Here is a 6974-nt window from a genome sequence, read left to right on the forward strand (position 1 = left end):
CCTTGTTATAGAGTACACTTGGTTCTGTTACCTCTGGAGGAGTTGATTCAGTGGTCAAACAACTCCATTATCCTTGCAGGTGTTAATTTAAAATACGCAACTAACTAAAAAAAATGACAATAAAAAGTAAAATTCCTTGCAAAACCTTTATTGATTTAAGAAGGCCATAGTGAATCGTGAAAGTCTTCTATTGACGACTTGGTGGATGTGATCTGAAGATATAATAAAACTTTATGTTAATTCGATAAAGTTCAGCAAAGAATCAACACACAAAATCGTCGCCTCCATGGAAGATGACTGAAGGACTATATTAGGAACGGAAAGGCAACGTGAATTTAGTTAACCATATACGAAAAATCAGATCGATGTTGTTTAAACTTAAATACTGCATCATATGTGTCGATTGCTTGTCATAATAGCATAATATGAATCAGTTGTATGTCAACAGAATGGATTTTATATGATATTCAACAGAATATATTAGTTTTTTTTATTACAATTTTAAATGAAAAGTAGAAAACACGTGTGTCAAAAAATTACTCAATTACATCAAATATGAACTGATTTACATATTGGTGTATATTTGGAGCAGGGAAGTATTGTAGCTGTTTTATTATACAACGACAAAAACAAAAACAAAAAGAACTAGAAAAAAATCGGTTTGCGTCGCGATTGTACTTGTGTATAAATTATTACCGAAAAATACTTCATTGGGTCGCAAAATACAAAAATATTAAATATGATAATAACATCATATTGCAATTTTATTCTACAAAATAAGGATAGATGATGTCATTTATACACAGGGCCGGGTAAAATACGTGTGTTACCTTCAAGCTAAGTAAAGCTTAGGTGAAGTTGGTCTGCTAACTCTCGCATTCAACACTGGTGTCAGACCGTTGCTTTGTGTTGCCCGGCCTCCTAGAACGACAGATGACAACCCCCCAGTGGTGGCACCAAGGTTTCCATATTGGTTGACGCCATATGTTCCGACGTTGTTAAGAAGACTGTTTTGACCGCCAACGACGACACCTGATAAACTTCCGGTATTGGTTCCGTACTGATTGATTCCCGGTGTCAACAAGCTGCTCAGTCGACTGCCCTGGGTACCTAGATTGACACGTGACAAACTTCCTGTGGTTGCTCCAAGGTTTCCAATTTGGTTGATCCCTGGTGTCAAAACGTTGTTAAGATCGAGTTGACGGTTGTAGCCGCCTAGATTGACACGTGACAAACTTCCTGTGGTTGCTGCAAGGTTTCCAATTTGGTTGATCCCTGGTGTCAACACGGTGTTAAGTTGACTATTTCGGCCATTCAGAACGACACCTGATACGCTTCCGGTGTTGGCTCCGAGGTTTGCGTACTGGTTGATCCTTGGTGTCAAAACGTTGTTAAGTTGAGTATTCCGGCCACTCAGAACGACACCTGATACGGTTCCGGTGGCGGCTCCGAGGTTTGCGTATTGGTTGATCCTTGGTGTCAAAACGTTGTTAAGTTGAGTATTCCGGCCACTCAGAACGACACCTGATACGCTTCCGGTGGCGGCTCCGATGTTTCCAATTTGGTTGATTCCATGTGGAATTGTGCTGCCAAGATTAACTCCACGGATCCTGTTATTACCAAGACCACAGACTCCTCCGACACATGGATAATTAATCTGGTCAGCTGTGAGGGCAGCAACCTGGTTCTGAATTCCTACTGGGTAGGTGACCGTGGCTTTCACAAAGACCAAACAGGACAGCAAAACCAACACAGAGGACAACATCATGAACCTGGCGAATAAGAAAACAAGAAAGAAATGTAACAGGAAGGTGTAATGAGATACAGCTGTTACCGCTTGGATTCGAACAACCGACCCTGAGGTCTCTAGCCGGTTACTCCACTACCCAAGGCGACCCGTATTCTCAATTTCTACAGAAATACTTATATGTCAATTTAATTTTAATTCAAAATCGAAGTCGGCGAAGTTAGGGCAAAAAATGAACAAATGAAAGGTTTACCTGAAGAATCATGAAAAACACACAATGAATATATAATGTTTAAACAAGATATGTCTACATGTTGGTATTTCATGTTGAAATATGCCTAGAATAGATATTCATAACCTTATATAACTTAATAAATTTTACATCATGTGATTGCCTTGAACAAAAAACACCGTTGGAAAGATTTATCCTAGGTCATTTTTTTCATAATGTGATTTCCTTGAACACAAAAATATAAAAAGTTACCTTAAATAAAAGGATCTTTAAAGACTGACCTAGAGTAAATAGTTAAAATTTGATTTAACAGGTATAAATACAAGCATTTCATTGATATTGTCAAGATTATAACACGTGTTTTAGTATAAAGTTTCCGAAGCGAACACGTGTCCGTGACTTACCTTGAGTAGTTTATCGACTGCGAGGAAACCTTGTCAAATGTTCAATATTGGACAAAAGTCATGTCCCTTTATATGGCTACGATGAGGAAATATATGATTAAGTATTCCGCTCTGATCGTCCAATTAAACAGTCAATCATAATTACTTCAATGACAACGACAAATTTAATGAATATCAGTCTTTTCTCAACATTTTTTTTTAAAACGAAAGCATAACATTCTTCATGATCAAAGTATGCGAAAACTCGTACAAAAAAATCAAAGTTACACAAGCTTTAAAGCAATAGTATATTAATCTAGGTGATTTTTTCCGGATTTTAGATTAAAAAATATTTATCACTCTATATTTTGTTCGTTGTCAGTTACGTTTAATTGTCATGTATTGTAGTTTAAACCTCATTTTCGATATCGTTTATAAGACAGGTGAATACAGTGTACAGATGTATATACAGCGGTAAGCTGACAATGCTTTGGACTATAGCTATATTCCTGTATCCCAGGTGATATATCGCTATATGGGCGTTTCTTTGGGTTCAATTTACCGAAGAGCATTTGGTTCCTATCATACTTATAACGATGATGGACGTCAACGTACATTTAAAATATTTTTCTGTAAAATCTCAATAAAATACTTGGTATATATGTGGTAATTAATATTCACACGTTACAGGTCGTATCGGTTTTGTGAAAATAGTTGGGACTTTTGTAACAAAAGATGAGCTAACGTTATGACAGTGGTAATGTTAGTTTTGTGACAGTGGTAGTGGTAGTGTTGTGACAGTGGTAGTGTTAGTGTTGTGACAGTGGTAGTGTTAGTGTTGTGACAGTGGTAGTATTAGTGTTGTGACAGTGGTAGTGTTGTGACAGTGGTAGTGTTGTGACAATGGTAGTGTTAGTGTTGTGACAGTAGTAGGATGTGTGTTGTGACAGTGGTAGTGTTAGTGTTGTGACAGTGGTAGTGTTAGTGTTGTGACAGTGGTAGTGTTAGTGTTGTGACAGTGGCAGTGTTAGTGTTGTGACAGTAGTAGTGTTAGTGTTGTGACAGTGGTAGTGTTAGTGTTGTGACAGTGGTAGGATGTGTGTTGTGACAGTGGTAGTGTTAGTGTTGTGACAGTGGTAGTGTTAGTGTTGTGACAGTGGTAGTGTTAGTGTTGTGACAATGGTAGTGTTAGTGTTGTGACAGTGGTAGTGTTAGTGTTGTGACAGTGTTAGTGTGACAGTGGTAGTGTTAGTGTTGTGACAGTGGTAGTGTTGTGACAGTGGTAGTGTTAGTGTTGTGACAGTGTTAGTGTTGTGACAATGGTAGTGTTAGTGTTGTGACAGTGGTAGTGTTAGTGTTGTGACAGTGGTAGTGTTAGTGTTGTGACAGTGGTAGTGTTGTGACAGTGGTAGTGTTAGTGTTGTGACAGTGTTAGTGTTGTGACAGTGGTAGGATTTGTGTTGTGACAATGGTAGTGTTAGTGTTGTGACAGTGGTAGGATTTGTGTTGTGACAATGGTAGTGTTAGTGTTGTGACAGTGGTAGGATTTGTGTTGTGACAGTGGTAGTGTTAGTGTTGTGACAGTGGTAGTGTTAGTGTTGTGACAGTGGTAGTGGTAGTGTTGTGACAATGGTAGTGTTAGTGTTGTGACAGTGGTAGTGTTAGTGTTGTGACAGTGGTAGTGTTAGTGTTGTGACAGTGGTAGTGTTAGTTTTTTTAATGAACGACGAAGTTCATAAACCAATATAAAAGTTTTCCTATAAACTTTTTTATGACAACGCCTTTCTAATTCCTTAGTGAAATTTTCTGCAGTTGTAGCTTTTGATATCAAGTTAGGTTAACATTCCATTTCTAGTTCGAAATAAATTGGGTTTTTTTGTTGTTTTCCATTAATCAATTTGATTATATAACAACCAGTACTATTAGATAATGCATTCGGATTACAAAACATTCAGTTTGCACTGAGGGGTAAAATTTTCCCTCTCCCTCTGAATCAAATGGACTATGACTCGTGTTCAGACCAAAGTTGCAATCCCTTGGTACCACTACATCTTAATCGTCCACTTACATACACTTTCATAGCAATTATCATGTCCTTATTTGAAATTCATTCACTCGTGTTGAAGAAATATTTCCAAATTATATCTATTCATTAAAGGTTCTATAAAGAAATGTGTCACCCTTTAAAATGTTTTCCCAAGTTGCTTTAAATAGTGGTTTAGATAAACAAAAACAAAGTGACATATATCTCACATTCGGTCTGGCCTTCACAGTCGGATAGGTGAACGAGAAGTATTTTTTTCCCCGATTGATGGACAGTAGAGCTTAACATACAAATGGCAACCGTTTTATTTTCATCAGTGAGGTCTTGTGGTCGTAATTAGGTAATCAGGTGTTTTACCATACGTGACTGTGATTAATGAACTGACAAGACAACTTTATAAACTGTCAGTAGCGGGTTATCAGTACACAGCTGTGTACAATCAATCCAGTTGAATGTTAACGTAATCAGGCTGTTCTAAAACAACAAATAATTATCATGCAGGTTAGAAGTAAAAAAAAACATTTAATCACTGTCACTTTAATAAGGATAACTGATTTGCCTAATGATCACTATAATTGATGTTTGACATTTGTTGAAGACTTACCATAAAAATTGACGGATTTGAAATGTTGATTATAACAACATATCATGGTGTACGTTTGGTTTGATGTATCTATTCTCAGGATGTCAGGTTGCGATTTAGATAATACTCTCTCTTTTTAACAAAGACGACTGGGATTCGATTCCCCGATCAGTCGTGATAAAGTAGCCACCGGTTCCATACTGAAGTACGGTACGCATTAAATCGACATGAAATCACACAAGCTACAGTTGAAATATTTATGGTACGGCAGTTTTTTTACGTCCCCTGACACAGTCTCGTGGTGCCCGTTGCAATTGCCTTTGTCATGTGTCGTAAACAATTAACATTTCCGACTTCTTCCACAAAACTCCCAAACAGAATTCAGTGGAAAAACCTTTCATGGCCAACGGTAAAATATAACTGAATGTTTGTACGCTTTCACTTCGTAAATTGGTACCGTGGTATTTTATATTTATCCTGTATTAAAACACACGTGATTTATATAAATCGGTACGGCGGTACTTTATATTTATCCTTTATCAAAACACACGTGATTTATGTAAATTGGTACCGTGGTTTTTCATATTCATCCTGTATTAAAACACACGTGACTAATATAAATCGGTACGGTGGTATTATATATTTATCCTTTATCAAAACACACGTGATTTATGTAAATTGGTACCGTGGTTTTTCATATTCATCCTGTATTAAAACACACGTGACTAATATAAATCGGTACGGTGGTATTTTATATTTATCCTTTATCAAAACACACGTGATTTATGTAAATTGGTACCGTGGTTTTTCATATTCATCCTGTATTAAAACACACGTGACTAATATAAATCGGTACGGTGGTATTTTATATTTATCCTTTATCAAAACACACGTGATTTATGTAAATCGGTACGGCGGTACTTTATATTTATCCTGTATTAAAACACACGTGACTTATATAAATCGGTACGGTGGTATTTTATATTTATCCTTTATCAAAACACACGTGACTTATATAAATCGGTACGGCGGTACTTTATATTTATCCTGTATTAAAACACACGTGACTTATATAAATCGGTACGGTGGTATTTTATATTTATCCTGTATTAAAACACACGTGATTTATATAAATCGGTACGGCGGTACTTTATATTTATCCTTTATCAAAACACACGTGATTTATGTAAATTGGTACCGTGGTTTTTCATATTCATCCTGTATTAAAACACACGTGACTAATATAAATCGGTACGGTGGTATTATATATTTATCCTTTATCAAAACACACGTGATTTATGTAAATTGGTACCGTGGTTTTTCATATTCATCCTGTATTAAAACACACGTGACTAATATAAATCGGTACGGTGGTATTTTATATTTATCCTTTATCAAAACACACGTGATTTATGTAAATCGGTACGGCGGTACTTTATATTTATCCTGTATTAAAACACACGTGACTTATATAAATCGGTACGGTGGTATTTTATATTTATCCTTTATCAAAACACACGTGACTTATATAAATCGGTACGGTGGTATTTTATATTTATCCTTTATCAAAACACACGTGACTTATATAAATCGGTACGGTGGTATTTTATATTTATCCTGTATTAAAACACACGTGATTTATGTAAATTGGTACCGTGGTATTTTATATTTATCTTGTATTAAAACACACGTGATTTATGTAAATTGGTACCGTGGTATTTTATATTTATCCTGTATTAAAACACACGTGATTTATGTAAATTGGTACCGTGGTATTTTATATTTATCTTGTATTAAAACACACGTGATTTATGTAAATTGGTACCGTGGTATTTTATATTTATCTTGTATTAAAACACACGTGACTTATGCAAATCGGTACGGTGGTATTTTATATTTATCCTGTATTAAAACACACGTGATTTATGTAAATTGGTACCGTGGTATTTTATATTTATCCTGTAATAAAACACACATGACTTATA

This window comes from Ylistrum balloti, unplaced genomic scaffold (assembly GCF_031769215.1).
Source record: "Ylistrum balloti isolate Yb309-2 unplaced genomic scaffold, AGI_CSIRO_Ybal_v1 Utg369680, whole genome shotgun sequence".
Lineage (NCBI taxonomy): Eukaryota > Metazoa > Mollusca > Bivalvia > Pectinida > Pectinidae > Ylistrum > Ylistrum balloti.